The following is a 9486-nucleotide window of genomic DNA, read 5'->3' as shown; positions in this document are numbered from 1 at the left end:
GCCGGTGACGTAGTGCCATGGAGCCATGACACTACCTTATTTTTATGCAGAAACATATTTTTTTTATCTTTAAACCGTTTTAATGCCCGTTCATTTTTTGTGCGTATTTCTTATCTCTTTATAAATTATATAAAATCTGGCAACTGTGCAGTGTAGTACAACCCTCGCCACTCACAGCGGACGGGATGATCGGATCGTACCAAAAGCTTAGATGCTCAGCTGAAAAGAGAAAGATTTTACGGGTATTCTATGTAAGTGACAGAGATAGAGCTATATTGCACTTTTAATACACGTTTAAATGAGACTATTCGTGCCTGGCTCGACAAGGAAGATCTAATATTTTTTACTATGCTCATCATAGTGAATAGTGGATCCTAGATCCAAAAAGATTCTCGTACAGGGTACTACATTATATTTTCGAGTTTTTTTACTCGCTCGCTCGCTCTTTTTTGTATTTATAATTATTACATTTTTAATGATTAAACTTTTTATTATAAACTATTATATTTTTTCGTACTTCCGGGCCTAAAGTGACAACTTCACTCCCTTGTGACAGGTACTAAAGTGTCACATTTAATCCCTCCGGGATTAAATATTGACGAAACTCCCGGAACGATTAAATCACAAACAAACGAATTTAAGGGATATTTTATTGAAAAATATAATTAATTAGAATGGTAATTAACGTTAATATTCAAATTAATATTGTGACAGTTCGTCATATTGACCAGTCTTTCCTGGGTTAATGCAGCAGGTAACTGACGAGTAACAGATAGGTCCTTTTCATATTGAACTGGTGTTTGTTTCGAAGATCCTGCGGAAACAGGAAGCGAGAATGAGGACTGTGGCATAACTATAGTGGACGAATCGGCGACTTGACCAAATATTTTATCTGAAATTTTTTGTTTATTTTTAATAGACGATTCAATATATCCCTCGGCCACGTTGGAGGATTTCCATCCTCCATGTCTCTTCAGCACGTCTATTGTTGCTCCCGAATCAGCTAACAAAGACGCAGATGTGCGTCTAAAACAATGTCCCGTATAAGACGTCGCATTTTCTAATTTCAAGAAAGCTGCTATTTGCCGTGGAATTGTACCAAACATGTTTTTTCCTACTACTCGCGTAGTACATTCTTTGTTGATGTATTGAACAAAAAATTTTGAATGAGTTGTCCCTGTCTTTCGCAATGCCACATATTTCCGAAATATCGCCACAAAACTGATGGCACTGTTTTCTGAATTTTTGATCACAAAATTTCGGTCAATTTTATTTTTGGTGTTTCTAATCGCAATTAGGAAGGAATCGCCCAAATCTCTCACATCGTCGATTTCTAAATCAACCAACTCTTTTCCACGACAAGCTCCCGCAACGCCCAAAATAAGTGCAACCTACAAAAAAATTGATTTCTTAAAATTTCTGAATATAAACAAATTTCCAAATTTACCTTAAGCATTAAATATTTATCATCCGGAGCCTCCCGTAAGAACTGATCTACCTGCTCAGACGTGAGAATTCTTGACTTCTTTGGCTTAAATCCCTCATTTCTTCTCTTCAAAAAAGCTAATAATTTTGGAAATTTACTTATATCAATATCTTCTCTAATGTTAATAACCGATTTCAGCATTGAGTAATGTGCCCAGAGAGTTGAGGCACAAACCGCTTTTGATTTATCATCGAAGTAGACTAACAGCGCATTTTCAGTAGGTTGTCTCACATTTTTTAAGCGGCACCACTTTTTAAAAGCATCGTACTGCTGCTCGTATAGTTTTCTAGATTTCGGTGGTAACAATTCTTCACCTACTTCGGCTGCTCTTTTATCAATATCAGATACACCTTCTTCACTCATGATACCAATAATTATCAATAACAATGTTTCTTTACAATGACACTAGTAATGACAATGTTTCTAAATTATAACTGTCACAACGCAATGTTACTATGGTAACTTATTTTAAAGACAGTTTATTAAATGAGTTGAAGAGAGAAAAAACTGATTGAAATTATTGAAATAATTAATAAAATCATACCGGAAGTACGAAAAGTATCGTATATACCTTGCGACTGAAGTACATTTAATCCTTCAGGTAAATTATGGCCCTCCCTGCGGTCGGGCCATAAACTTTACCTTCAGGATTAAATGTACTACTTCAGTCCCGCGGTATATAATGTACTATTAAGTAATTTAAAATATTTTAATTTTTAATAAAACCCGAGTTAAATTCAGCTAATGTGATAGTCTAATTAAACACAATGAACAAGTGGATAAAGAATCGATATGTTTTGAATCAAATTAAAAATTATATCTATATAGTTTTGTGGAGCTTTCGAGTTAGTTTTGAGAAATCACGACGAAAAGGAAAATTCAGAAAATAGAGGCCTCTTTATGGAACTGTTCAATGTTAGCCGAATTAGACAACGACTTAGGTTCATATTCAAAGTTCCAAATCTTTTAAATGCATGTACCTCAAAACAACACAAAATGAACTCCTTCAGTGCATCTTAGATGTATATCACGAAGAAATAAGGAAAGAAATTGAAAATTATCTTTATGTTGCAGTGATTGCCGATGAAACGACAGACGTCGCGTCGCAGCGGCAAATTTCAGTTAGTTATAGTTTTCCGATATTTGTGTAAAGGGCGATAAGTTGAGAGAATTTGGAGATTTTACTTGTTGGACGGACATGATGTCAAATCAATCACTGAATGCATTTTAAATGTTTAAATTTCTTGACACCCCTTTTTTGACAATATCGTGAACTCGTCACTAAAAATTTGGGCACCTGCCCGAATTCTGGCACTACCTCTTAAAGTGATACGAGCCGCCACTGCCTCAGAGTAGTGGGCTCGGACAGATCCTGTACCTAATATATACGGCTGACTTACCAACAAGCAACAATCTAACAGATGATACTGCTTTCCTGGCCTCTCATGGTAATCCAATGATAGCATCAGAGAGACTGCAACTATATCTGAACAAAACAAACGAATGGCTTAAACTCTGGAGAATTGGAGTAAACTCCTCAAAATCCACACACATTACATTCACTCAAGAAGAGGTACATGTCCACAAGTTAACCTCGATGGACATCCTTTACCTCAAGGATGACGTAAAATATCTAGGTAGGTATTTACTCCAGTTAATAGGGAAAAAAACACGAAAAAATGTTAAGCAGGGTTTTGAAGGTGCTAAACGGTAGATGAGAGATAACTGATGATAATTCCCTGAAGACGTACAGCTAATTTTTCTTCTTCTTTTTAAACAGTTACAAAGAATGAAAAACTCAGTTTTTTGATTATAAAACGTTACTTGTTCATTTTAGAGAAAAATATTTTAAATAAGTGTTGTAGATTTTAAAAAGTTCTTTAATTTGATTATACTCATATTCATATACATAAACAATTGACCTAGATAATTGTAAAAAAACCCTCATTTTTGCACTAATTTATACATATTAATAGCTTTAATTTTTGCATAATAATATATAATTTAACTACTTTAAATTATGCTATTTAATGGGTTATTTAAGTGTGCTAAATTTCAACCAGATCGACCAAATAGTTTATAAGTTATTCAATTTGTTTATCCCAGAGAGCAATTGTTTATACAACTGTTCTTGCCCGAACAATGACTCTAGAGATATTTAGCAAATCGCAATTAATTATTGGAGACTCTATTTTTAAGATATGTTAAAAAAATTAACATATTATTAAAATTGTTATTTAAAAAAACGTTTGAAAAAGACCCTACTTTTTAGGTTATAAACAATTAGAATAACTTTGACGGTTTCTACGTCACACGCTTGCATGTAGGTTCACTGAAAAGCTGGTGAAAAAATACATATTAAAAAAGAAAAAATAATTTTATATGACCAGTAGGAATCAAGTAATAATATATACATATCCAATATAATATATCCAATATCACCTATAAATGAACTCAGAGCATGAAATCCACCAAGTCTAACAATAACCGATCAGGGCCGTAACTACGATGTTAGGGGCCCCGGGGCAAAGGTGATCTGGGGGCCCCCTACCGGGGGGTCTGGGGGTTTACCCCCAGCGCAGCGGAAGGCGGGGTCCGGAAAAATGTTCGACATTTAACCCCTTGAAAACGCATTTTAATGCATTCCATGACTGAATATTCTTTCTTGTACCTACGATCTTCTTCTTTTTTTAGCCCATTTCTATCCAACTTTGGACATAGGCCTTCCCCAAATCCTTCCATTTCCGTCTGTCCTTGGCTGCGTTTTTCCAGTTAGTTCCTGCAGCTTTTTTCCTGCAATATCGTCCTTCCATCGCATCTGAGGTCTTCCTCTTCTTCCTACCTACGATCTACATATTGCAATTTTAGTTGACCAACACAAAATAATTTTGAAATCACCTTATTTTTTATTCGCTTTAAAAAATGTAAAAGAAAAACAACAAAATAAACAGATAGTAAAACAAAATGAGATAATAATATAAAGAATCAATAAAAAGAAAATTTCTTGAAACTTCAAAACCGAATAGAAAAATATGAAGATATGAAGGTTTATTTAGAGAAAATGCAGGAAGACGTAAACCAGATTGCTGAGGAGATACAGAAAATTGAAAAGGCGAAAGAAAAATTCAAGAATGCGGTAAAATTCGATATGGAAAAAGTGGAAGAAAAATTGAAGGAAATAGGAAGATGTCAAAAAGGAGGAGGCCGTCGGGAAGTAATTATATACAGCTCTAATGAGATCTGAGTCCTATTTGACGAGGATATTAGAAAACCATATCCGGTACCTTCAGCAGTGACACTCTCGAAGGCGAGTACCGTCAATGCTGTTAGATTTATTATGCTGTAGTACTGGTGGGGCTGATTCCAATGTGCTCATTCCATCTTACCCTTACCTTTCTTTTCAATATGTGGTACCATGTGGTTCCGTTCACGTACCAAGATGTGGTCTGGGGTAAATTGGTTAAGACAAAGTTGCTGGGACCGGCGGCCCGTATTCCGGTTACATTTTAGCTTTTATTTTGCCAAAATAACTTATTTCTTCAGTAAATAACAATTTATATCTTTACGATAGGTTTCGGGAGCCCCAGCTTAGCCCGAGCCCCTCTTCCAATGGCATTTTAGGTTTTATTACGCCGAAATAACTAACTTTCTAAGTAATAATTTAAATTTTTATGTTAAGGTCTCGGGAGCCCCAGCTTAGCTCAGGCCTCAGGGGCCCCTTCTGAGGGTTCTGTTCCAATTGCATTTTAGTCGAAAATACCAATTTCCCCAGTGAAAAAATAAAACTTTATGTTGAGGTCTAGGGTGCCACTGTAAGGTCTTTTTAAAATTGTGTCATTTGAAAATATTTTGTTGGGATCGGCTTTTAAAATACATATTTTTATTTTCCTCATTAAAATCTATGCACGGTCAAAAAGGGGCATCTGCGGGGCCCCCCTTTGCCGGGGGCCCCGGGGCACTGCCCCGGTTGCCCCAATGGTAGTTACGGCCCTGTAACCGATGACAAATTATGAGGATCCTCATTTATATCTACATTTGCAATTATACTGCGAGCTTTTCAATAAAGTGGTTGGTCAAAGGTTACGAATGTTGTATTTTGATTATTTTTTTTGCATTTTGCAGCAGATTCTACTAAAGTAGTCAGAATTGTATTTTTATCAGATGCCGCCGCATTAATAAATGGCTAAGATTAAATATTTCTAAGAAGACGTCTAAAGAAGACAGGGATATTGAAAACTTAACCTCAAATTTATTTTAGCAATTGTAATATTCAAAATATAAATGTATCAATATAATAATTAATTTAATCGTGCAACTACTTAATTTGTTTGTGTCACCAAATCAATAAATTTGAATATACAGTGCTCTTCAGATAAAACTATCCACCTCAAATAACTTTTGAACCACTGATATTTAGAAAAAAACGCAAAAACACCTCAAATAATAGTTGAAGAGGTAGACATTGTGCTATACTTAACCTTTTTGGAAAAGGCACCCTCTCACCCCCCGTATCATCCCTTAATTTTTTTTAATTACTTCCACATTTTTTTATTCGAAACTTTCTATTGTACTCTTTGTTCTGATTTCAAAAATGTATAACACTGGATGCTTAAAATGGTTAGTTTATGAGAAAAAAAAATAAATGCAAAAGCAAGAAAACTGGATTGAATAAAAATTATTTTTTTAACCATTTTATAACATTTAGAATAAACATTTCACTACTAAAAATTTTAACAATAATTATTATTAAATATTTCAGAAGTCATTTTGAATAAATATTGTTAAAATTTTTGGAAGTGAAATTTTTATTCTAAATGTTTGTATGTAATAATATTGATAAAAACATAATTTTTTTCAATCCAGTTTCCTTGCTTTTGTATTTATTTTTCTCATAAACTAATCATTGCATCATGTGTGATACATTTTTGAATTCAGTACAAAGAGGAGAATCCAAATATAAAATAAAAAAGGTGGAAGTAATTTAAAAAAAATTAAGGGATGATATGGGGGTGAGAGGGTGACTTTCTCGGCCATATTAAGTATGGTATAATGTCTCCTCTGTCAACTATTATTTGACGTGTTTTTGCGATTTTTCTAAAAATCAGTGGTTCAAAAGTTATTTAACACGTTGACGGACAGTGCGTCAAATGTATAAGCAAGTGTTGTGACACAACATATGTATTTTGCATAGTAGAATAGGGAAAAATACAACGTCTATAGACGTTGTGTCACATTCCATCAATGGAAATTAGACGTCTATAGACGTTCTGTCTGTCAAAGTATTAAGATGGATAGTTTTATCTAAAAAGCACTGTATTTTTTTTTGTTATGGATGATCAGAGGAAAAGGAGGAAAATCATGTATCACAACTTGCATAAACCTTTTTTGTGAAGTACCTACAAAAAATCTTTTCAAAATTTATTTTAGAACCATTTATTTAGAAAGTGGGAATAGAAAATTAAAAAAGTAATTAAGTATTTACTAATTTTAATTTAAATTAACGAATAAAAACATTGTTTATACTAATTAGATATCTACATAGACAAAATATATTAATAGTTTCATTAAATGAAATTATAATAGAATTAAACTTACCTTTTTAAAATACTACCAAATTAAAAATAATATATATTGGATTAATTTATAATAGTTATCATTGTATATTTATATAAATAATATACTTTAATTTTACAATAATGTCGTAAGAATTATTTATATTTTACTAATTAAAATAAGTCATAGCAAACTGCAAATTTTTTCAACCTGTTTCAAATTGGATTTCATTCTAAAAAATAAAACGAAGCTATTCTCACATTTACATTCGTTGGCGGTGTTTCACGAGTAGCATCAGTTTAACTAGGCATGACTTCTTATTTTTTCACTGCATATGCAATCTATGAAGTGGGTCATAAAATATAGATTTTCTTAAACAACTTGTTCAATTTTCAGCTCTTAATGTTTATAAACAATGGAAATATGATTTATTGAAAAAAAAAAATTCTAACTTGATTTCTATTGGTCATATAAAATCCTTTTTTCTATTTTAACGTGTATTTGTTCACCAGCTTTTTAGTGAGCCTACATACAAGCGTGTAACATAAAAACTGTCAAAGTTATTCTAATTGTTTATAACCTAAAAAGTAGGGTCTTTTTCAGACGGTTTTATTAATAACAATTTTGATAAAATATTAAAACATTTTCAATACATCTTAAAATTAAAGTCTCAAATAATCTATTGTTATTTGTAAAATATCTCTAGAGTCACTGTTAGGGCAAGAACAGTTGTTTAAACAATTACCCTCTGGGATAAACAAATTGAATAACTTATAAACTATTTGGTCGATCTGGTTTAAATTTAGCACACTTAAATAACCCATTAAACAGCCTAATTTAAAGTAGTTAAATTGTATATTTTTTTACAAAAGTTAAAGTTATTAATATTTATAAATTAGTGCAAAAATGGGAGTTTTTAACAATTATCTCGGTCAATTGTTTGTATATTTCAATACGTGTCCCACCAAATTAAAGAACTTTTTAAGGTCTACAATATTTATTTGAAACATTTTTCTCTAAAATACACAAAAAACGTTTTATAGCCAAAAAACTGAGTTTTTCATTCTTTGTAACTGTTTAAAAAAAAAAGAAGAAGAAAAACTAGCTGTACGTCTTCAGGGAATTATCATCAGTTATCTCTCATCTACCTTTTAGCACCTTCAAAACCCTGCTTAACATTTTTAAGTGAAATCGACGATTTTTTTCCCTATTAACTGGTGTAATTTACCTTGACTAACTTGGACCAAACATATATGGACGAAAAGACTTCAACTGGGAATTTTATACAGAAAACTTTTCTGTCTTGCCAGCTGTCCAGGGATTGTGAATCCCTCTGGATCCGAAGCAAGCAAAAACCGTCTTTTACTTTTCTATCTTTACTCAGATTTGAGTACTAGGAAATTATTTTCTGTCCTTTTCCTAGACGAATGAAAACGGAATTTGACTGCATATAGTAGAGTCCTTTTCGTTCTCTATATTTGTCGTCTGTTGCCTTATTAATTGTAAAAGTCAAAGATTAAGGATGAACCAGAAAGAATTTCCAACGAGTTTTCAGATTTAAATAATTATTTACCATTTTAATTTTTATTATAATAGTGGATTCTGTATCTGAGACTTTTCAGTTTGATTAACCCTTAAACGCCCAAGGGCGGATAGGATAAAAAATGTCCACCTAATGCGTATTCCCTTATAACATATTTATTACGTGTTCCAAAATTTTTCAAAAATTATTTATTGTTAAAAAGACGACCCTTTATCGAATGTTAATTTGGTTCTACCGATATTTTGTTTACTGATATTTTTAAAAATAAAAGTAATATCTTGAAACGGAGCACACTAGTTCGCTCCCAAGGTCAAAAAACCCTCTTAATTACATACTAGTTCGCTCCGAAAACCATAACCTAGTTCGCTCCCGTGGTTAAGCGGATTAAGTACCTATTTATCTATTAAGTTCTAGGAAAATTAATATCAGGAAAATTGGTACTGTGACTTTTGTATTTTATATTAGAAATTATATAAAATATTGGTAGTTACATATTTATATAAATACAGTGATAAGCGCGCTAATAACCGGCGAAATAACGCAAACGATGGAAAACATATGAAGTTGTAAGATAAAAGAGATGAAACTAGTAGAGATGAGAAATTTAGCGACAGAAACTTATAAATTTACATTATAATGATTGTTTCTCAGTTTTCGACGTATCGGACGAGTTTAGCAACTACCACTGTGGCAGTTACAGTTTTAGTTGACATACTCATGTGATATGGTAAAGGTGGAAAACAACCAATATAATCTAACTTTATAGGTTCTTATCGCTAAATTTCCAACCTCTACTAGATTCATTCCTTTTTATTTCACAACTTAATATGTTTTCCATCGTTTGGGTTATTATGCCGGTTAGCGCGCTCATCACTGTATAACGAGACAGTGAAATTAGATAATT

Source organism: Diabrotica virgifera, chromosome 3 (assembly GCF_917563875.1).
Source record: "Diabrotica virgifera virgifera chromosome 3, PGI_DIABVI_V3a".
NCBI classification, from domain to species: domain Eukaryota; kingdom Metazoa; phylum Arthropoda; class Insecta; order Coleoptera; family Chrysomelidae; genus Diabrotica; species Diabrotica virgifera.
This window is presented reverse-complemented; position numbering follows the sequence as displayed.